This window comes from Bradysia coprophila, unplaced genomic scaffold (genome assembly GCF_014529535.1).
Source record: "Bradysia coprophila strain Holo2 unplaced genomic scaffold, BU_Bcop_v1 contig_232, whole genome shotgun sequence".
Lineage (NCBI taxonomy): Eukaryota > Metazoa > Arthropoda > Insecta > Diptera > Sciaridae > Bradysia > Bradysia coprophila.
Window position 1 is genome coordinate 6,023,474 of NW_023503493.1, and position 25,556 is coordinate 6,049,029.

General features: G+C 36.0%; 1 long non-coding RNA gene across 1 annotated transcript; it reads right to left on the reverse strand.

Moving 5' to 3' along the window:
- Window positions 1-952: 952 nt before the first annotated feature.
- On the reverse strand, window positions 953-25,239 carry LOC119076184. The gene is made up of 3 exons (XR_005087554.1): window positions 25,051-25,239; window positions 19,213-19,217; window positions 953-963 (listed from the first exon to the last, which is right to left on the reverse strand). It is a non-coding gene; the product is annotated as an uncharacterized LOC119076184 (long non-coding RNA).
- Between the last annotated feature and the right edge of the window lie 317 nt (window positions 25,240-25,556).

Consider the following 25,556-nt stretch of genomic DNA (forward strand, 5'->3'; position numbering starts at 1 on the left):
CAACGTTTAGGTAATTTTTATGGTGAAAAAGGTTTCTTCCATCGTACGGTAAAAACGAATTTTGACGGGCCGAAAACAACCGACCGTCATCCACAGAAGCAAACATAACCGCAACTTAAACAAATTTCTTCGTTAAAACTTCAAAGTGAGGTTGTGTTGGCTTCTCTGTGGATGACGATTGACATTTTGAACGACCTTGGAAGAAACCTATAGGAGATTGCGTTGGATGATACGAAAGTAATTCATTATACGAGGTAAAAGTTTTGTGATAAAAGCAAAGTGTCAAGTGTGTTGATCGAGTAAAGAGCCTTCGGCTTGGATATGCAAACTCTACACTTGTCGAAAAAACAATTATCGAAACAAATTACTGAATGAGTTTCCGAGCATCACAAAGTGGTTAACTCGTGACTTACTTTCGTAGCATTCAACGTACTCTGGCTTATTGCTTGCCCACGCTAAAGTTGATTGCAAAGCAATTCACATAAAATGAATCGAAAATTTGTTTCATGTAATTGATCATTTTCACGATGGGAAAACTGCTAGGTAATAGTTAACTTTCGCAAGGGGCAGGAAATAAATGTCATTCAAAGCAAGGGATTAGGCAAGGTAAATATAGTGAGGAGGTAATGCCATTCAGACGTGCGGCCTAGCACATAAGTTCGATGCCAACGACATCTTTTTTTAAAATGGTTGACTACGATTTACTTGTATTTCACAAAAATATTTTCGCTATCTCACAACAGATGGCCCGACTTTCTATTCCATTTTTTGCTTTCAACGAAGGGATGAGATGGCGTTTGTATCGAACTTTCGTGCCACCGCACATCTGATTCGGTTATATATGACATTACATCCTCACTATATTTACCTTGGGATTAGGGTTTGTTTTTGCAAAACTGTGCAAGAAAAAAACGTAACTCTCCGCCCAATGCGTAAGTTGACCATTACACAGCAGTTTTCCCCCTGCGAAAATTATCTAATCCATTCAATGAATGGCTTGGTAATCCCATTGGTGTATCTCAAAATAAATCCGACGGTCTTCTGGAAGGAATTTCAAGTAAGTCTAAAAGCAATCGTCCAAGACTATCTTCTTCTTCTTCTTCTTTTTCAGCCTGTTTCTGTCCACTGCTGGACGTAGGTCTCCCCAATTCTTTTCCATTCCGAACGATTAGTTGCCACTTGTTGCCAATTTGCGCCTGCAATTCTCTTTATACCATTACTCCATCTCTCTGGTGGTCTACCTCTAGGTCGTGTTTTAGGTGGTCTCCAAGACTATGAGTCCTGAGAAAAGTTACAACTTTACTATAATGTGTTGCCGATACGAGTGAAGCGAGTGAGTAATAATATGCTTGCTGTCTGTAACAGGTTAAGGTGGTCTCACAGTCATCCGTTTTGTCTTCGTGTGCATGACAGTTACCATTTTAAACTATAGGTTCACCATGTTCTCTATGGTATGGAATGACAATTGTCATGTACACGGAGGCAAAACGGAATGAAAACGGAGGCAAAACGGATGACTGTCAATTCAGACTTAATGTACGACTGAAATATTCTCTACTGTCAGCTGTCAATAATTTTTAATTTTCTACTCTTTCCAAGTAAAAATATTTAAAGAACAAAATCGAATCTTACGAGCAATACATAAACAACTGATTCGTCTAAACAATTCTGATCCATCTAAGAACGACACTGGTTACATGAATGTTTCTTCTATTTATTCTTTCGTTCTATCACAACATACACTTTCTGATTTCTGAGGATATGATTATGAGCATGGATGGGTGTGGATTTTATTATGAAAGTTTTTGGTAAAAGTCAATTAATCATTACAAGAAAAGTAACACGAAAAATAAAATGTAAAAGTTCTTTCGATACACATTGCAACGTTCCAGAGACGTTTATCGACTGTTTGAAGGAATTCAACAGTGATGTCGTACAACAAATGATTTAATTTTATGGACATTGTGTAATCAAAATCTTGATGAGAAGAAGCAACGCAGTGCGTTGGAAGAAGACTATTAACTTGTTGAAGTAGACGCTTGAAATCGATACGATTGTCTTTGATACAACTTCTATTGTCATTGGTCCAATATACTATTTTACATTCGCACTTCAACGAAGTTTATGTATAAAATCCCACTCTCGCTCATAAGTTGACTGATGTTCAAAGAAATCAAGGAGAACAGCTTAGTTAAGAAAATGGGTTTTTTGACGTGTGCAAAGTAGAATATAAAAATGTTCAAACATTACGAGGATGCAACGGGGATACACTGTCATCGCAATGTCACCAAAACGACATTTATAGATCATTGATCAAGTCATACATAAACAAGGCATCAGAACAGTCGGAGCGTTTGCTGCGACTTAGCCCCGTACAACCCGTAATCCTATTTCGTCCGCAACCATAATACGTCCGTAGCCCTAATAAGCCCGGAACCCTAATACGTCTACAACCCTCTAATGCGTCTGTTGCCAAAATGCAAGTCAAGTTGGGCATTGTCAAATTTACTGAAACTGTTCGTTTTTAAAATTGCGCATAGCGCAATTACGAAAGCCCGTACGAAGTACCTCTCAAATAAAACCAACAATTTACGACATTATTTTAGAAACCCAAAATTTTTTGCCAACTTTCCATTGGGTATTCAATTACCTCTCAAATGAAACAAAAACTAGCAAAATCGGTTGAGATTTACTCGATTTATGTGCAAAAAGCACTTAGGGCCGAGTAGCGGCCTTAGTGCAAGGGCCCAAATTTGAAACTTTTTTCGCCACGTTCTTTTCGATATTCAATTACCTTCCATAAAAAACTAAATCTAGCAAAATCGGTTGAGATTTACTCGATTTATGTGCAAAAAGCACTTAGGGCCGAGTAGCGGCCTTAGTGCAAGGGCCCAAATTTGAAACTTTTTTCGCCATCATTCTATTCGGCATTCAATTATCTCTCAAATGAAACAAAAAATAGCAAAATCGGATGAGATTTACTCGATTTATGTGCAAAAAACACTTAGGGCCGAGTAGCGGCCTTTGAGCCCTCCCAACAAGCCCACGTTGCATCTTACCCAAAAACAATGTTCAGCAACTTTGTTCTACTCGTCAATACCTTTCATTTGATATATCACAAGCAGCTATTGCGTGCGTATTTCGGTAGATATCGTGGAAAGACTGAAAAACACCTATAGGGCCCTAGCTCTGGAGGGGCCGACCCTACCATGCCCATTTTCGAACTTGACCTTACTTTTGTCGATACCAATCGGGGAAAAAAAGAATTTTGAAAAAAGGTTGTGATTTACTCAAGCTAGAGGGGTCACGGACGGACGGACGGACATTTTTAGCCCCGTACGAAGTACTGGGGGCTTATAAGATTAATATGCCGTTTGTAACATGTTGAATTGGAAGCAGACGGTAAGGGCAAAGCATTTGTCTATGTTCATAGATAACGAATCCGCAATAAAAAAAATGTCCGTCTGTCCGTCTGTCCGTCTGTCCGTGACCCCTCTAGCTTGAGTAAATCACAACCTTTTTTCAAAATTCTTTTTTCCCCGATTGGTATCGACAAAAGTAAGGTCAAGTTCGAAAATGGATATGGTAGGGTCGGCCCTTCCAGAGCTAGGGCCCTATAGGTGTTTTTCAGTCTTTCGACTATATCTACCGAAATACGCACGCAATAGCTGCTTTTGATATATCAAATGAAAAGTATTGACGAGTAGAACAAAGTTGCTGAACATTGTTTTTGGGTAAGATGCAACGCGGGCTTGTTGGGAGGGCCCAAAGGTCGTTACTCGGCCCTAAGTGTTTTTTGCACATAAATCGAGTAAATCTCATCCGATTTTGCAAGATTTAGTTTTTTATGGAAGGTAATTGAATACCGAAAAGAACGTGGCGAAAAAAGTTTCAAATTTGGGCCCTTGGACTAAGGCCGCTACTCGGCCCTAAGTGTTTTTTGCACATAAATCGAGTAAATCTCATCCGATTTTGCTAGTTTTTGTTTCATTTGAGAGGTAATTGAATACCCAATGGAAAGTTGGCAAAAAATTTTGGGTTTCTAAAATAATGTCGTAAATTGTTGGTTTTATTTGAGAGGTACTTCGTACGGGCTTTCGTAATTGCGCTATGCGCAATTTAAAAAATGAACACTTTCAGTAAATTTGACCATGCCCAACTTGACTTGCATTTTGGTAACAGACGCATTAGAGGGTTGTAGACGTATTAGGGTTCCGGGCGTATTACGGCTACGGACGTATTATGGTTACGGACGAAATAGGATTACGGGTCGTACGGGGCTAAGTCGCAGCAAACGCTCCGACTGTTCTGATGCCTTGTTTTTATTGCGGATTCGTCATCTATGAACATAACCAAATGCTTTGCCCTTACTGTCTGCTTCCAATTCGACGTGTTACAAACGGCATATTAATCTTATAAGCCCCCAGTACTTCGTACGGGGCTAAAAATGGAACAAGCAAATAATGAACAAGGTTCTGAAAGAACAGGTTAGGCAACTTCTGAGTTGATCACGAAGGCGATGAAGCACAAATTTTGACAATTTAGACAGGTTTTGTTTAACACATTCATTACATATTGCCTTCGTAAGTTTCTAAACCTGTACTTCTTTCAGAACCTGTACTTCTTTCAGAACCTTGCAAATGAACGGGTTTAAATTATAGCGACGCGACGTAAGTATTCGCCACTTCAATTGAAGACCACACGAAGGCTACAAAGACTAACATTCGAAAACATACCACTGTTTCCTACTCATATAGTGTTATGATGAATGAGAAGAAGATATTTTGACAAGTATCCCAAGGCAAGTTAAAATAAACTGGTCTTCTGTCCTCTCGCTCTCAACGTACCACGTTGAAAGAGAAGCAAATACTTTGACAAGTACCCCAAGGCAAGTTATAATAACTAGTCTTCGGTTTTCTCGCTCTGATCATAACAGTCTATGCAAGCGTATGTGACAATAGTATCCATTATTCAACTTTTGCTTTGACGTTTTATACAACGGAGACTGTCAAAATTTATGAAAAAACTGTTATTTCTTATATTGGCTCTTTTTTGTATGTTAGTCACTGTAAGTAGTGTGAAGGGTGAATTTGAACTTGAGTTATGAATTGAAGTATAGTAATCGCTCCTGTTAGACAGGATCTATCTTCTTTGGTTATTCATTAAGATTTTTGGCATCAGAATGCCACCTTGTTCGTGGAGCATCCTTATCTTATCAATTTTTCACTCCACATACCGTACTGACCTATATTTGTACGAGCCACTGCACTTTTTCTATTTAATTTTCTGTGTTGCAAAATTCAATTGAAACTTTTAAGCGAAATTCATTTCATTGTAACCGAACATTGGATCCGACAATTTTCTATTCAATTAAAAATCGCAATCAAATCTATGATTTATGTTCTTTCCGAACTTCTCACTGATTGTGTACCTTTTTGCCAAAATATAGTCACTTTCTCTGCAAAATTAATGGTCTTTTGTGAAAGTTCACATATTATATGCGAGATACATAGCAATACAATGGTGCAAAGTATAGAAGAAGAAAAAAACCCAGACCCAACAAAGACAATTTTCTGGTATTACATATGACCTTTTCATTGCACTGTCTCTAATGTTTATTAATGATGCTTTTATCGAGAGGCGCTTTTATGTGTTAAATCATTGGAAATAAATGTATGTGCGTGTTAGACAGAGCCGATACTTTTCTGCTGCAAAACGCTTTACACCTCAAATCCAATACATTACCCACCGAGTGATTACTTTTTAGTAATTCTTTTTCAATAAAATCCAACACATAAATTCGCATCTATGTGATATGGGCTTTGTGCAGAAGTAAACATGCACACGGGCACTGCTATACCTACAGATATACAGCTTATCACATAAATTGTGACAATAGTTATTTACATCACTAGGGGCGAAAGTATAACAAAACTCATGCGTTTGTGAAGGCTGTAGCCAGCGGTAAAAGATACAAATTTTGCTCATGCATCTGCTGCGCATAACTGCAGTATCAGTTTCTTAAAATCGAAACATGAAGTGATATTCCTTCAAAACAATAGATCTTTCCTACGGAAGAGGTAGGAAGAGCACGCTACCTTTCCACCAATTAAAAATCTTCGACGACCAAATGATCATTTCTATTTCGTCCTTGACACTTTTGACAAAAAGACAAAGACAAAAAATATTTTCTAATCTCACACTCAAACCACTATGTTAAACGTTGCGTTGTTCGGTGAGACTCAAAAGTAAAGTGATCGTCGCATTCAGCATATAAATGATTCTTCTGCATAAGACATTAGTGCGGCATCGGCTTCTGTCAGGTTATAGTAAGTTTCATTACAAAATGGATCTAAGGTGGAATAAATGGACTAAATTACGCTACCACTTGAAGTCATCATCAAATTCACTATACTTTGACAGAAGCCGATGACGCAATGATGATGGTGTTAATTCTAAACACACTATTCATCACGTTGAGCATGTGAGAGAACAACACAAGTCTACTAAGTCAATTTTTCACACAAACTACTATGTTGAATGCACACTTAGTCGGATGGTTCGAAAGTCCCTTGATATGAGAGTCAAACCAGGCATGAAAAGTCACAATTTCCGTACTAGGTGCAAAACGTTGTGCTAAATTATACGGGGCAGCTCAACAATTCTAAAATGGAAATCCGAGTAGCGAAAACGTGTGGTCTTTACTCGAATATTATACAAAATGCAAATCGTGTTTGTCTGTTCGAAAATGTTTCTAAACGTAGCCGATGTCTTGGACATTGTATTAACTGCATGGAAACAAATTTTATTTATTATATTTTCCCATTTAGACGATAGGCAACACCTAAACTACTCTAAATATCGTCGTATACCTATCCAAAAGACACTCAGATGAACAAAATTATTACACGAAAATGCAACCTTCACACACAGCATCAGTAAAGCAGAATTTGTTCGTTCATGTTTTTATAGCCGGCGTTCACACGATTTGTGAAAAAGCTTGAGAGAGCGATTATTTATTAAAGTATTACGCACACACGGTAAATGGATTTTATTGTGCCGTTTTGTTTGCTAATTTGTTGTATTAAAAGGTGCAAATTACGTTTATGAGTGAGCATGAATAGTTTTGTATTCAATTTTAATTAAATTGAATTGTGTGCACTAAATGTTTATCGCACAAATGGTGTACGAAATATTGTTTGTGGGACTTTTACGGTATTTTTCATCATAGATCAGAATTTAAGAACAAATTGCCATTGTTATAGTAGCGAAACGATGGAATTTGTAGTGCAGTGGATCCTACTTTTCGAAAGGTATTGCTAAATGATGATGAGCAAACCACATGTAACTTATATGCAATGCAAAGTGCTAAAAATTACGAAGTTAGATATAGCCTTTAGTGAGGCTATACTAACAGATCTATTACTTCATTTGATCTAAGTATTTTCAAGAGATTGATTTAAAATCTTTTACTTCATATTCTTTAATTTTTTTTAAACAATAGAAAAGAGTATTTGTTTAGCTAAACGGAGACAAAATGAAGTGTTTTTTTTGTGAGTGGAAATCAAGCCTTAACCCCAACCAAATGAGTAACGCAATTGACGCAATTTTTTCAGCTTTTTTTCCGCTAATCCACTCATACAACCTCACTGTTTCACACTTGTTTAAGAGGCACCGGCACTTAGCTAAAATTGTAGCCTACATTTGCGTGTTTCGTATTTCATTTTTGTCAGAATCCTTTTTAAAAAATGTACGACCGCAATTTCGACCACGAATCTGTTAGCTTGAAATAAAAATTAGTTTTGGTTGTAATCGTTTGATCAGCTCTGAGAAAAGTGAGCAGTTTAATGAAATTTTCATAAACTGCTCATTGTTCTCAGAGCTGGTCAAACGACTACAACCAAAACTATTTTCTGTTGAAAGCTAACACATTCGTGGTCGGAATTGCGGTCGTACATTTTTAAAAAAGGGTTCTGATGGAAAGATATCATCAAAAGTAAACTAAAATCCTATATTTAAAAATCGCCATAATGTATGCTTTTCGGCAAAGTACCGGTGCATCTTAATCGCCACGTCAAATCACAACACTATGGGATAAAACAAACGGTTTCACCACGACCACGCGCTCGTATGACAAAAGTCGTATAAACAAGTATAAGGCAGTGAAGTTGTATGAGTGGATCAGCTGAGAAACGCATATTAAAGGAAGGAGGCAACATCGAGGGAACAATCTTTTTTTTCAATATTTAGCATATAGGCAACAAGGAAGAAATTTTTCATAAAATACCTCCCATGTCGCTACTTCAATTTGATCCGTTTAAGACAAAGACTATTTTTGGGAAAAGTTTTTCCCATATTTACCCAACTGATGAAATCTACCCATTGTTTCCTAAATTTTACCGAAATTTACCAAATTTTAATACAGTCACCAAATATCAGTTTTACAACGCACTTCAAGAAAAAGTGCTATTTATGACAGCTGCTAAATAGAGTACTTTTTGTATGAAATTTTATCCCCACTCTTTTTACAGTGTAAAATTTTGTACGTAGCACTGTCAAGTTTCAGTACCCTATTTAGAGTACCACTTTTGCTTGAAGTGCGTTGGTTTTACACATTCATGCGTTACATCACTTTCAGCTGTTTTGTCATTATAATTGTCATTATAAAATCGAAACAACTGAAAAATTAAGATTTCTTCTTCAAATCGAAACAACTGAAAAATTAAGATTTCTTCTTTAAATACTTAAGGACTTTGAGTCAAGGTATGGAAGGTATAGATAAATATAAGTAAATGTAGGAAAATTCACGAAAATATGGGAAATCCTTTTTCCAAAAATGTTCCCTACGAATTCAGTTCCAAGTGATTGGAAGTTGTTTTGCTTGGAATCGTCCCAAGCACTAAATCCTTTGGTCTCAAACAAATCATTAAAAGCAGATAAGAATTAGTCAAGTTTATGTGGTAACAAGAAAAACATTGTGTGGAGTTACTCCTATTTCATTCTACATCGATTAAAACAAAAAGCTTGAAAATCGGTTAAGAGGCACCGGTACTTTGCCGAAAAGCATCCTTTTTCAAAAATGTACGACCGCAATTCCGACCACGAATGTGATAGCTTTCAACAGAGAGTAGATTTGGTTGTACCAATTTGACCAGCTCTGAGAACAATGAGCAGTTTATGAAAATTTCATGAAACTGCTCACTTTTCTCAGAGCTGGTCAAACGACTACAACCAAAACTAATTTTTATTTAAAGCTAACAGATTCGTGGTCGGAATTGCGGTCGTACATTTTTCAAAAAGGATTCTGATGAAAAGATATTTAAAAAAATGAAATACGAAACACGCAAATGTAGGCTACAATTTTAGCTAAGTGCCGGTGCCTCTTAAGAACAATGGACCATTTGCAAATTTGTAGCCTACATTTAGGCAAAAAAATATTCGTTTTTTGATGATTTCACTGAACCAATATCATTTAAAAATAAAAGTAAAATCATTAATTATAGCACGCAAAAGTGTCCAAGGAAAAATTGGTTTGGGGGTGATAACTTAGTGATAACTTGGAGAAACCTTTGCAAATTGTGGAAATTTATGTAATCTGCAAAGGTTTCTCCAAGTTGTGTCAAAGTTTTTTTCTCATACTGTGAATCAGATCATGCGATACACTTAACAGATTATACATCCGTCATGAGACTCACTAAACTTTTGACATAAGCTGATGACGCAATACTGTCGTATACTATTACGTCGACTTCTTTCAATGTATACCAAACGTCATGATGAAGGGAATAACCTGTTAGCGAATTAAAATTACTCAGCAGTCTTTTATGATGGAATTTTTTTAATACTTTGTTAGAAGCCGACGTCGCATCGAGCGAGTCTATTTGAATTTCATTTTGAAAATTCTTTTGACGAGAAATCGTCGATTTTTATAAAATGTAACATTTCATTAATGTAGTTCGATAACGTACTATATACGTCGGAAACCGATAAACTTTAATTAATATTTTAACCCTTTCAACCAAATGAATTCGAAAACAATTCGAACCAAACCAATAAAAACTCAAGATCTCAAGCCAATATCACACTTTCCATCTGAAAATATCCATCTAAAATTCGAAACATAATCAACTTCTTACAGTACACACTGGAGTGACTGTGAATGACTGGAATGAATTGACTGAATAAATAATGAACGATACAAGAAGTAGTACACGGCATACAATATACCACTTCATATCTGATTAAATTTCAAGATATTTTGCACACGAATTGATCATTGAAATCGATAGATCATTGTTATTGAATTAACGTACGTACAATATCGTACATTATATACCTGCTTGGCGTACTGTTGTTGTTTTTTATTATGTTTCTGTGTGGAATATTGGTTTCGTTGGATTTTCTATTCAAAATGATGTATTGAGGTGTATGGATGTTGTACAGAACATCGCGGACACACTCAATCTGAATGCAATCCTATCCATCTTAACCGTGTCCATTTTAAAGCGCAAGCGATGAAATGTAATACACGTTACGTATATAACGTTCCATTCATATCGTCTTTGCAGACAATTCCATTTTAACGATTAAAATGCCGATAGTTTGAACCAATCTCACTGTTCAATATATTTTCATAGTTTTTCGTGTATCTCCTCTACCAATAAATTAATTGTGTACTTTCTGGCCGACAGATAATAATAAAAAGAGAAAATGAAAACGAAAAGAGCTGAAATGCTTGTAAAAGTACAGCGCACAATTCCGGAAGAATTTAGGTTTCGTATGAAATGTTAATGCATGTGAGAACTGGTACAACCAACGTGTGCAATATGTGGTAAATATGTTCGATGTCGATGGCTTTGGCTAGTCGCAAAATGGAATTTATTTGTCGCTTTTTTATTAGTAGGTGCGGCGAGGAAATACAGGAAGCCGTCTAAACAGCGTTAGCATGACAGTTTACCTGTTAAAACATTTACTAATAATTCATTATAACTGTAGATGACCTGGTTCTTTTTCATGAGAGAAAGAAACAAGAAGCCTTATTCCGTGTTGCTAGCTTGGTTGCAAGCGAATTTTTTATATGTTTTTCGCAATTCCGGGTCATAATCATCACCTTTCCATGCATCCATTTAATGTCGTTTTGAAGGTATTTATTTCACAGTGCGTTTTTGATTATTTTTTCGCACTTGGACTTTTTCACATTTTTTTCGCACGCTACATAGCTTAGTACCTTTAAGAAAGACTAAATTTTATAAATAAAAACTTTGCACAGACCAGGATTTGAACATCCAACACCAAAATTCTTCCAAACACCAAGCAACGACCATAGCCATTCGGCTACAGAGCAGGGACTATTTTGGGGAAAATTATTGGAAAAATAAGGAAAATAGAGAAAATCGGGAAAATCGGGAAAATTAAGGAAAACAGGGGAAAAAATAGGGAAAATTGGGAAAAGATTGAGGAAAATTTTCCCTGTTTTCCTTATTTTTCATATTTTCCTTATTTTCCTTATTTTTTTTATTTTCCCAATTTTTCTGTTTTTCTTAATTTTTCCTATTTTCCATATTTTCCAAATTTTCGTTAATTTTCAAAATTTCCTTTTTTTTCCAAATTAGTTTCTGACCTTAAGTCGAACAGTGTTTCAAATAAACAATTCTATGTAAAAAAAACTACTTTGTGAGACATTGGGCGTAGGGTAATCTGGCACGTCCTACAAATTGATGGTGTGCCCATACTATGATCGTGTGTGACAGATTCCCCGATGCCGGTTAATTGTTCCATCAATTTTTATGATTTTAACGAAAAGTAAGGTTGATTTTATTCAATGTGTTGTCATGGTCACATTCTCTGTTGTTTTTTTATTTGAATTCGACTATAGATTTTCTTCACGAAAACCGTTTAACTCATCACCAGTAGTTGCAATGAAAGTGTACAGTAGTTTAAAACTGCACAATTTTTGAAAGCGACCCCTGTATTTCTTTGTCGTTTTTACGATATCCAAAATACAACAAAACAAAAGATTTTCGATGGGGTGAAGAACATAACAGTTTTCGTAAGGAAAATCAAAATTAAGTTGACAAAAAATGCAACAGTGAAGTTGACCATGACTCCATCACATCAAATCAAATTGTTGACAACCAAATATCATTAAAACGGAAAATTCCTTCAACCTTTACTTTTCGAAAAAGCATAAACATTGATGGACCACTCAGCTATCAGTTTCGTTCGAAAATGGAGGGAATCGTGGACTGCTTTTATCGAACGTGTATAAGTGTTTGCTACTTGTCAAGCCAACTAGCATAGAGTCAGAACGGGCATTTTCAGCTTGTGGCTACTTGTGTAGTAAAGTTCGTTTAAGACTGAACGACGAAACGCTGCTCCGTTTGTGCGTTCTTTCACTTGAAAAAATTAAGAAGTTATCACATTTTCGTTTTCAACAGATTCTACATAAATTCTAGATCCACAAATTTGACAGTCTTTATATTGAATGGTTTTTGTTCCAGTAAACTGGTCGTTATGCGTGTGCGACAAATATTTCAACTAGGAATAAATTCAAAAATTGCATACAATATAACAGCCGTCACAATCTGTGGGCTTAGAAATATCAGATCCTACATGAAACAAAAATGTGATAATACCTTTTCAAAAAGAATAAAAACGTTTTACAATGTCATTACCATTAGGATGTTCAACTGCTTCTCCCAGACGTACAATCGTTCGATGTCAAGGGACATATTTCGGAACTGTGTTAGGTCAGCGATGCTACCATCTGTGTTGGTGGATCAATTCAATCTCCACTCACTTGCCTCATCGCTCGATCAGGGTTGATGTCGTTAACTTCTTGATGTGTTTTCGTTTTAATTTAATTTTCATTTTGGAATTATTTCATTGTATTGTTTCATGCTTGGGATGGTTGATTGTTTTTAAACGAGAAAAAATTGTAGTCAGGTAGCTTATTGCGGTTGACGTAAGAATAAATAAATAAATAAATAAATAAGTCAAAACTCTTGAAGCGACAATAAATTAATGAATTTTGCTAGTAATTTTTGTGGAAGTGTTTTTGTTACTCAAATCATAATCTCTTGTCAATACCGAAAATCCCGGTATCAATCCCGGGATTCAGATTTAAAATCCCGAATCCCGGTATTCCAAAAACAGTCCGGGATTGCATTCCCTACAGCTATGTCTCACAAAATATTTTTTTTTATGTAAAATTCACTGTTCCGAATTTAAAAAATGCTTGTTTGATACACTATTCTATTTTAGGTGAGAAGGCAATATTTGGAAAAAAAAAATTAAGGAAAATAGGAAAAATTAGGAAAATTGGAAAAATGAGGAAAATTAAAAAAATAGGAAAAATTGGGGAAAATATAAAAATAGGGAAAATTTTCCTCAAAATAGTCCCTGCTACAGAGTCACACAATTATACAGAACGTATTGTTGAAGCGTACATACTAAGCATTGACTACTTGATTTTATTTAGCACGTCTCTATACATCACATTGTAATGTGTATATAGTGCAGGTTGCTTGATCGTTCAAATGAATTCATGTCCTTTATTCTTTCTCCATAAATTCTCATTACTTTCATTTGAAAAACGCGGAAATGAGAAAATGAAAAATCTGTCAAGAACGATTGAGTGTATCCATCCAATGGTTTAGAAGTTAGAATAAGACTGAAACAAATTCAAGACTGAGACTGAAACAAATTCAAGACTGGGAAAAACTCAAGACTGAGAAAAATTCAAGAGTCAGATGGATCCACAAAATTGCGAAATTGCGAAAAACGTTGCATCTACCACGGTAGGTATGCCGGTATTTTTTCGCACACGGCGAAAAAATACCTTCATACCTACCTTGGCAGATAAATAACTATTACAACCCTAGGTTTGTAATAGTTATTTTCATGAGCTAGTTTCGAATTGTTTTATTTTCTCCCCTTTGACAAAATTTAGTGTTCTTGACGACTGACCGAATGACATTTCCAGTGAGAAAAGAGCACCACTTTCTCTACTGATGGGAGAAAATAGAACTTTTCTCATTCGAACTGTCACTTTGTTTATGTTTTCGTAAATGGTGTGGCGAATCGATGTTTTTATCCGAAGATAAAAACGGCAAAACACAACATACACGCAAGTCATATTTTCGAGTAATGATTGATCTACAAACTTCAATCAGAAATTTTACTTTTTATCCTATTTCTTTATGTATGTGGACGTAGAGACCACACCGCAAGCTGTCAATTTCTTGGAAGTTTTTTTTTAATTGGCAAAAATTTTGAATTTTCGTCAAATCAGATCTTTTTTTGAAGAGTACAAAGTGCTCCAGAAGTTGTTCCCATGCGAAATGATTATATATCCAAATTAACACTGTAATTGTGCCTCAGAATTTGAATTTATGTGAACGGGTGAACCGGAAAGTAAATTTCAGCGCTTCGGCTTCCTTTATGTGACACTGCTAATTTTTTTGAATATATATTCAGCTCACTTAATGACCTTGATAACCAAGAAGATTGTTTTGCCGTTGATTGGATCATAAAAAATAAAATCTCATAAAATCAAAACCATATAATCATTTTAATTAGGTGCGCCGAACACATCGTAAAACGGTAAAACATTCGCTGTGCATACATAACTGACACACACACGCACTTGGTATATTTTGAATAAATCTCTGATCCATTTCTTTTAACGATCTCCAATTGAGAATCATTTAACTTATATCGGACCAATTGATTCAAATATATTTAGTTCATCATGCTGAACGGAATAGCAATGTTGTAAATGAATCGATAAATCAATTGAATTAAATTCATATTCCAACATAATATTGATGGAACGAACGAACAAATCAAATGCAGTTTATTAAATTTAATTGTTTATTAAATGAATATTATACGTTTAGTGGATGCGATGATGTGGCTTACATAGTCGATGCGAACGAAGTACTTGAATGATTATCAACGGCTTATCATTTGTTGTCAACAGCAACAACAAAAATAAGCGATGACTTGCGGTTAATGTGGTACATATGTAAATGCTAGATGTCTAAACAAATGAAGTAATAGATTTTGCGTGGCACAAAGCTCAAAGGATTGAGAAATGTTAAACTATTACTAAAAGAAGTACCAGATTGACGCTTTTAGAACGCATTTGCACTTTAGAACGTAGAACGTAGTTTTTTGTCCAGCGCAGGTTTTTTTTGGGGGGGGGGGCTCGGAGATTTTTTTAAACGTGTAAGTTCATTTCGAATCAAAATGTTCTTTCCCATTTCTGTTAGGACGCAGAGGGTTTTTTTTCTAACGTAGAGGTTAGGTCGTTCGACGAAGGAAAGATTGCCGAAGCAATGAAGATATCACGTATGGTACCAGTCTACAAAAAGAAAGGTTTGAAAACCGATATTAAGAATTACAGAGTCGTCGCAATTCAACCAACCAATCACGATGAAAATCCATGAAATGGCGGTGAATAATAGAGTCAGTGAAATCGTTTAACCTCGTTTATCCGAAGAGCAACATGGATTCAGGAGTAAACGATCAGTCGTCACGAATTCACTGAATCTATCGATACTGGCATATGATGCTTTTGAAGACCGTTGTCAGTTGGATTTACGATTTATACGGAGATTTCAAGGTGGCATTCGATTCAGTTTGGATTCGAAGGTTGATGTTGAAGTTTGCAAAGTTTGACATCGGCAAAAAATCAGTGAAATGGTTATGTCAATATTTTAAGGGACGTTCAAATTACGTACGGATTGGAGATGACGAATCTAGAATTTATGAGTCTCCATCGGGTGTGCCACCCGGAAGTTCGCTTGTTCTGTTGGCGTTTACTGTATTTAGTAATGATATCGTGGACGTTAGCATACATGTAAAACCGTTGATGTTTGTGGATGATATCAAATTAGCTGAAGTTATCCGACGTGAAAATGATGCAGTTCGGATGCAAATCGATGTCGACAATGTGCTAAAATGGTGTGATGAAAACCGTTTATACTTCAACCCCGGAAAGTGCTACGTTTTCAGCATTTATCGAGACATAAACGAACGACGAAAGTCGAAAGTCAAGATCTGGGAATATTGTTCGACAGATGGTTTCGTTTGGGTCAACATTGTGAGCTGACAGCAAGAAAGTGCAGGCAAATTGTTGGATGCATAAAACACTACTCAAATGGCAATTTCACAATCGACACACAACAAACATTGTATTTGGCATACGTTAGATCGAGATTGTCATCTATCTGCTAGATAGTCGCAGAAATGCTACTTCGTTCCGATTGGCACCATACGAGGATCGAAGCAAACAGGTTGGGCTTCAAAATCTTGAGTCGATGTCATACGACATATTCAAAGGCAACATTAATGACAGTTTGATCTCGTCAAAGTTTGTGTTAGGACACAGAGGGGTTTTTTTTTCTAACGCAGAGGTTATTTTAGAGCGCAGATGTTTTCTTTTCAATTCTTCTAGAATGCAGAGGTTATTTTGGAACTCATAGCTTCATTTAGAAGCAGAAGTTATTTGAAAGTTCAATTTAGAACACAGAGATTCTTTTCAAATACAGACGTTCCTTTTAGAATGAATCGTCTAAGAATTCGCTGATTCTTTCAACGGTTCAATTACTTTAACTGATAAATCCCAACAAAAATCTCTTCGAGAAAAGTGTGACGCAGTCTTTTAAGTACAATTTCTAAAATGAATGATATCGCTAGAGTTGACGCTTTCAGCTTCGTTACGCAAAAATTAAATTTTACACCCAATTTCAGTTCAAACAAGCTGGCTTAGCTTTTCTGCCAAATAATTTTTACCAAAAAAAATTTGACTGGAAACAACCAAAATTTTACCAAAAAAATCTGCGTCGCACGTGGCAGATAAATTTTCTTGCTGGTCTGTTCCTGAACATTTGCCACTTTGCCAACTAAGCCAGCTTGTTTGAACTAATATTGGGTGTAAAATTTAATTTTTGCGTAACGAAGCTGAAAGCGTCAACTCTAGCGATATCATTCATTTTAGAAATTGTACTTCAAAGACTGCGTCACACGCTTCTCGAAGAGATTTTTGTTGGGATATCAGTCGTTTTAGAACACTGCTTTTTATAACAGTTTATAACAGAAATTCGAAAATTTGACGAAAATCGAAAATTTGACGAAATTCGAAAATTTGACGAAACTAGAAAATTTGACGAAACTAGAAAATTTGATGAAATTCGATTTGACGAAATTCGAAAATTTGACGAAAATCGAAAATTTGACGAAGAAAGTAATTCTCTATCTGCCACCATTCAAGAAATATCTCCAAAACCCCAATTGACCCACCCATTTCCAACTTTCGACATTTTTCACATATGCCCCTCTGTTCTACTCGTAAAACTCTGAGACTTTGCCGAAGAAAGTAACTCTCTATCTGCCACCATTCACAAAATAACTCTAAAACCCTAATTGACCCACCCATTTCTAACTTTCGACATTTTTCACATATGCCCCTATGTTCTACTCGTAAAACTCTAAAACTTTGCCGAAGAAAGTAACTCTCTATCTCTCATAATCGCAAAAATATTAGTCCTTTCATCCTACGCTCGAGTAGCTCAAAATTTGGTCACTCTAATCACTCTAGCTCAAACGAATCTGCCCCGAATTTTTTAAATAATTGTTTTGTTCGAATCGTGTTACGAATACCTTTCATTTGATGGGTCGCACGCCTCTGTAGGTTTCAATACAACTCAGCTACAGCCGAAAACGCGTTCCCGACCCTCGAAAACCACACTCAGAAACCACTTCGAGGCCAATAAAACAAAATTCTGGTTTTTCCTGGGGTTGTGGCGTATCACATTTTCATTTTTATGTCCACCCTGAGACTCCTGCAAAATTTCATGGAGATTGGCTGACTGGTTTCCGAGATCGACCGTCGATAGATAGATAGATAGAAACATACAGAGTAAGTTGAAAGATTTTGATTGTTTGGGAAAAGTCAATTTGGTGTATTTTGTATGAAAAGTGACCAATTTCAAAACGATGTATCTCCGGCAATTTTAAACCTACATAGTCGAGTGATAGCTCGTTTTGTTCGTATTTGAAGCGAGAATATGATAGAATATGTTTTGTGGTGATATAAACCAAAGGTCTCAAAAAATTTTCTTCGTTCTTTTTTTGGAAGTTAGACTGCGTCAAGTCCTCCGCTATCGCTCCGGACATGATGAAACTATATTGAGACAGAAAATCTACAGCAACTTCATGTATTACAAAGGGCAGACTGAATACTAACGAAAGAGAACTACAGCCGCACAATTCCTCATAAAATAAAATTCTCGTAATAAATGAACTTGTTTAACAAACTTTCGACCATTATCGCATCAAAATGATTCAATTTTCCAGCACCTCAATTAATTCAACGGGAACAATCAAAAACCAAACCCCAAAATAGTTTAAAGTTCACACGAAAAACTAATTTTTCAAAATAAACCATCGGTTTTACGACCATATCATGGTACTCCCGTTGTGCGTGTATGGACGGAAAAAAAAATAAATAGAAAAAATTTAATCTTTGTCAAATAAATCGATTAGTTTGGAAATGATAAATGAATTTCACGTTTTCAAAAATCTCTGACACATTTCTAATTTCTTTTAAACAAAATTTGTGATTTCATTGCCGTTGTGTGCATACAGACTGTATACATAGTGTCAATGGAACTATAAAATACAGACAAAAAAAAAGGTAAACATTAAAACAACCCCACAGAGGGTAATCGTGCATTGCAAGGAAGAAAGAAGCGGTGGAACAAAAAAAGTTAAGAGAGAAAGAAAAGACGAAATGGTCACTTTCGAATCCGATCCACTTTCTGTTTTCCTTTAATTAATGACCATGGTCAACCGTTAGTGTTATACTGCCACATATAGCTAAATGTCTCGTCCCTTTCACAACACATTACGAACATCGTTTGAGCGACAAGATTAATGGATAACTTTCGAATTAAATAGAAAATATGTTCTCCTGTTTGCGCTGAGAAATTCAGCTACGCTCTGAAAGGAAAACATGAATTTTTAAGTAAATATCGAACTTTTCGTTCATCAAAAAGTTTTTGTTATTATCGTCTCTCGGTTGTTTGTTGCTATAAAGTCAATTCGTTACTTGATGGGTTTCGCCACCATCATTTTACTACACAGATTTCGAATATTATACTTAAAACGGTTGACGGTTGGTTGTCTATGTAATACTATGCACACGAACGCTATTCGCTTGCCATATTTTAATATATAAATGAAAAACTCATCAACTTCTGAAATAATGTTTTAAACATCTGCGTCGCTCAACATCTCCATAATTATATGGCCCACTTCGACAAAAGGTATTTAAATTCTAAATTGTAAGTGGTTCTCTCAGCCGTGTTCACTGGGTTGGGGATAGAAGCTTTTTACAAATTAATAATTTAGTAAACTCCAACTTTTCCGATGATGTTGATGGAGATGTTAGTGGATTCCACTTTAGTTACACATTTTCCAGTATTACCTTAAGATATATAGACACAGTACGGTGTGTGTGTATATAGAAGGTGTGTGTTCTGAAAGAAGTTTGATGACATTATGAAATTATGAAATGTTGCAGCTTTATCGTAAGACAATGTCGCAGATGTATAATTTGTATACTGGAACCATCATCATCATATGCCACTAAATATATAATCTGGCCATTAAATATACTTCAGGGCAATTAATCGTACACCTCAAGACTAAGTAGATTGAATTTTATTAGATCGCTGCGGTACAAGGTTCGGCATAAGGGGGAACTTTCTTATTCTGACGATTTCCAAAGATGACACATTTGAAAAGTAAAAATTCGCGCCGCCTGCATTTGCACCTGTTCAATCTCTTTATTATAGTTCACACTTAGCACTGAATAAAACAGATTTTTTTACGGAATATCTGCCCCTTCTTTCAACACTTGAAAATTCTGTTCCAACAGTCGTCTTCGGTCATCCTGTATTTATTTAGTAAAAGTCAACGACGACAAAAATAAGCAACGAAATTTGTGTCGTCTTATATATGACAAAATAAATGTTTGAACAAACGAAGTACAAGATTCTGTTCCAAACACTGGATGAAACCTTCATCACAAAAGGGAACAGATTTAATTGCCGTTTCGGAATCAAGTAGCTCACTACCAAAACCGCCTGAAAATATTCAAGCCGCTTAATATATGTGCTCTGAGGGATGATAAATGAAACAGAGAATGTAGGCATTTTTCACACTAAGAGTAAGGAAAGCACTTCGTACGAGGGAAACTATTGTCACAGTACAAATCTCAATGGACAAATTCCTGTAACTTTGGGAAATGGATCTTCCCGAGCCGTTTCCCCATCGAATTCAAAATCCAGGGGAAAACTGGTCACATAGTGAAATCGGGCAATCCCATTTGCGCCTCTGTCTATTTATTTCAAATTCCTGCACGTCTAGACTAAATCTATTCTTTTAGCGCCCTGATGGTATTTGGTCGGCATCCTTAAGTCTTTGATTGAATAGATTTGTCTACCTTCCTGAACTACGACGTACTAAGGAAGAAAAGACCAGATGATTTATGTTCCTGATATAAATAAAATGGGATCGATCTGTTAATCATCGAAATTGTTGTTTACATCTGAAAAATTATGTTACACCTCTCATATCCTGACTCCTTAAGCCAAACCGTATCGCACTGTTCATGTCCTTTGGAGAGCTTTCATAAGCTCTAAGCTACCATTAAAAAAGTGGAATATTTCAAAGCTTTTGAAAGCTCTTTAAAAGCATCGACAAAGTCGATCGTTTGGCTTAACACTGCAATATATGAAAAGGAAGTGTGATGAGAACGACAAGGAAGTACGGTGATGAAAAGCCAGAAATATCCCTGGATAAAAATCGAAATTGGGTCAACCCAGCCAATCTTCTCACGACGCTTCATTACCTCTACAAAAGAAAAAGTTACATCGCCTTTCTGGTGCCCATTCAAGAGAACATGATAGCACACTTATACCACACGAGAACCGACGTCTATTACATAAATAATAATAATCCCAACAGTATACTCATACACTCTATGCTCGAATCGTTTCACTTTTATCATCGAAAATGCATCGGCAAACTATTTAAAATCAAAATGTGATTCAACACGACCTGCTCGCTCGCATCATCAGATACATAAATCACACCAGAAATGTAAAGCGCTACATTTCCAATAAATAAAAAGACTCGGAATCACCAGCACACAAAAAAAATTGTGTTCGAAAATCTCAGCTGCATCTCGGTTGGGTTGTATGTTGCTGTTGTTGGTGTATAGTAGTTTTATAATGTTCTTCAATAATGTTTTGCTATATTTTCGATTTGCGCGGAGAATGCTATATGGTGGAGAAAGTGTGGGAAACCGAATTACCATGTCAAACAGATAAAAGCAGCAACCAAACCAACAAACAAGCAAGACGAAGAGGAAAAAATCATTGTGTTTCCTATTGGAAAAATATTTTATTGTCTTTTTCGAAGTTAATGACTTTTAAATGAATTGGACAATGTTTATGGTTTTTTATGGGTCTTATTTTTACTCTGCCAAGATGTTTCAGCTGCAGAAAAGCATATTACTGGTTAAAATGTAATTAAATGGAAATCATGTCGATTGTTGTTAAAAGTAACAGAAAATTCAGTTCAACGATATTGGCATTCGTTTCAAGCTTAAAAATAATTGCGGAAAAAAACATGTGTTCGAGACTTAGATTCATGATGTTAATTATGGCATTTATATAAAAGCATAAGGAGTTCTGTGTTTCGAGGAATTTCGTGTGTTACATGCTCGATGGATTTGAAAGAATGTTGGCAGAAAGTGTTACGAATAACATTCGTTGACCACGATCATTCATTTCTCTGGGTGTCTCTGTTTCGTTACACTTTTTGCTTATAATTTAAATATTGGCGCCACAATTGTAAGGACTTATGTCACACTTCGACGTATGTGGTTTTTGGGAGATTTAGTTTCATTTATAAAATGTTGATTTAATTAGACTTAACTGAGCTTCGATCTCCGGTAACACTGTGTATAGTGTTAAAAGAGAGTAGTGACGTATCATCAACCATCGAGCTCAGTCTGGTTTTTTCCCCTGTTTTTTCGCTCTTTTTAGCCCCGTACGAAGTACGAAGGGGCTTATAGGATTACGATGCCGTGTGTAATTGATGGAATTCGAAGCAGACGGTAAGGGCAAAGTGTTTGCCTATGTTCATAGATGACGAATCCGCAATAAAAATTTGGGCCGTCTGTCCGTCTGTCCGTCTGTCCGTCTGTCCGTCTGTCCGTCACGTCGATATCTTGAGTAAATCAAATCCGATTTCAATTTTTTTTTTTTCCCTGAAAGATAGTCAAAATAGTGAGGCTAAGTTCGAAGATGGGCATATTTGGGTCGGCCCTTCGTGAGTTAGGGCCACCTAAGTGATTTAAGGTCTTTTGGTGATATTTATGGCAAAATAAACGATGGAAATGTAAATGACATGGCAAATGATAGGTATTGTCAATACCAATCCAGGAAAAAAAAGTTTTTTAAAATCGGGTGAGTGGACCGTGAGTTAGGGCCTTAGAAGTGAAAAGCTACTAGGGCCCTATGTGTATTTTACATATAACTCGAGTAAATTTCATATGTTTTTCGTAATTTTTGTTTCATTTGAAAGATAATCGAACACCGAATAGAATGTTGTTGAAAAAAAAATTAAATTTGGGTCCTTGGACTAAGGCCGCTACTAGGGCCCTATGTGTATTTTACATATAACTCGAGCAAATTTCATCCGTTTTTCGTAATTTTTGTTTCATTTGGAAGGTAATCAAAGGCCGAATAGAATGTTGTTGAAAAAAAATTAAATTTGGGTCCTCGGACTAAGGCCGCTACTAGGGCCCTACGTGTATTTTACATACAACTCGAGTAAATTTCATTCGTTTTTCGTAATTTTTGTGTCATTTGGAAGGTAATCGAACGCCGAATAGAAAGTTGTTGAAAAAAAATTAAATTTGGGTCCTTGGACTAAGGCCACTACTAGGGCCCTATGTGTATTTTACATAGAACTCGAGTAAATTTCGTTCGTTTTTCGTAATTTTTGTGTCATTTGGAAGGTAATCGAACGCCAAATAGAAAGTTGTTGAAAAAAAAATTAAATTTGGGTCCTTGGACTAAGGCCACTATTAGGGCCCTATGTGTATTTTACATTGAACTCGAGTAAATTTCATTCGTTTTTCGTAATTTTTGTGTCATTTGGAAGGTAATCAAAGGCCGAATAGAATGTTGTTGAAAAAAAATTAAATTTGGGTCCTCGGACTAAGGCCGCTACTAGGGCCCTATGTGTATTTTACATACAACTCGAGTAAATTTCATCCGTTTTTCGTAATTTTTGTTTCATTTGAAAGATAATCGAACACCGAATATAATGTTGTTGAAAAAAAATTAAATTTGGGTCTTTGGACTAAGGCCGTTACTAGGGCCCTATGTGTATTTTACATATAACTCGAGCAAATTTCATCCGTTTTTCGTAATTTTTGTTTCATTTGGAAGGTAATCAAAGGCCGAATAGAATGTTCTTGAAAAAAAATTAAATTTGGGTCCTCGGACTAAGGCCGCTACTAGGGCCCTATGTGTATTTTACATATAACTCGAGCAAATTTCATACGTTTTTCGTATTTTTTGTTTCATTTGGAAGGTAATTAAAGGCCGAATAGAATGTAGTTGAAAAAAAAATAAATTTGGATCCTCGGACTGAGGCCGATACTAGGCCTATGTGTATTTATACTCAATAAATTAAAATTTTAGGGCTATTTGAAAGTTTTGTTTTATTTGAAAGGAACGTCGTACGGGGCTTCGTAATTGCGCTATGCGCAATTTCTAAGATGTACACATTACATAATAATTTTACTTTAACTACTTTAACCGGCGCATAGGCTTACGGTCAAAGTAGGGTGACAGACGCACTAGGGTCACGTACGCAATAGATATACGGGTTTGTACGGGGCTCAGTCGCAGCAAACGCTCCGACTGTTCTGATGGCTCGTTACACTCTATAGACTGTTACGATGAGATGAAACGAACTATAATTCGGACCAGTTAGTTTAAGTATAAAAATGTCTATGAAAATGTTCAATGGCAAGTCACGTTATGACTAATTGGTCTTCGGTATTCTCATTCTCGGTCTAATTATAACAAATCCAGATGTCTAATACGACCTTGATGGTAATCTTTTATCATCCGACAAGTACATGTACAACAGAGATAGTTGAATATTGTCTGGTTAATTTTGCTTCATGCAGCAAAATGTCGGTTGAAACTATTGAAGTAAAAGATTTTTTTTGTGGGAAATACTTCACAACAAATGAAATATTAGATTCAGCCGAGACTTCAGTAAATTCTGAAGAAACGTTGGTGAAGTGTTGATAAATGATAAATTGTAAACGAAGCTTGTAGGCGATGGCGCATCACATAATCCCGAAAAATAACAATTTAGAAGTACTTACGCCCTCAACTTGATTTAGTAGTTTGTTCTTACAACTTTGTAATCGCTGCCAGTAAAAAAGAAGCAAACAATTCTGGTGATATTCGATAGAAGCGTCAGTTTGTGATTATTATTTTCAATAAATCACACAAACATCTGTATGAGTAATCATTTCGCAAATGTCTTATGAAGGTTGCGCTGGTAATTACTTAATAAACTTTGAACATAACATCAATCTCATATTCATTATTCATCACACAGCAAAGTACAAGCACAAATGTTGTGTAAGAACAAATGAAGTACGAAACGTTCATTTGCTCGCATTACATGTGAGGTGTTGCATTCTAACAAAGGAACAACAAAATAAGTCTGTTAACTGCGGTGGTTCGATAGGTTTGTTCCAAGGCCATATGAATTGTCAAATTTCATCCATATAACCATAACCTCAATAATGCCTCTGTGTAAATCGCGTAGGCGACGTTGGTCGATTTGTATGAAATATCACGTAAGCGACGTTGCTATGGATGAAATTGTCGTGGTTCGGGTTGTCGAAGTTCGTGTTTGCAGTTACTTGGAACAAACCTATAGGTTTGTTCCAAATAGCTGTAAACACGAACTTCGACAACCCGAACCACGATGATTTTATCCATATCAACATCGCCTACGTGATATTTCATACAAATATGGCAACGTCGCCTACGAGATTTACACACAAATATTTTTGAGGTTATGGTTCTATGGATCAAATTTGACAATTCATACAGCCTTGGAACAAACCTATTGACCAAAATGTTGTGTTGATTAAATGAACAATATTTTTGGGTACATACACAACGTACGAGGTTTAGTAAAGTAGTCACAGTACTAAATCCGAAACTAATTCAATAACGAATGGCTTCTGTTACTATGTCGATCTGGAAGATGATTAGATCAGGTTATGGCAATAGTGGCTAAGAAATATCAAATTCTCTCTCTAGCACCGAAACTAACTGTGACGTAAGTTATATAGAGAACCAGCAAAATCAAAGTTGAGTCTGCATGATTTTGGCCATCTATTTGACTTACGTCACAGCTTGCTTCGGTGCTAG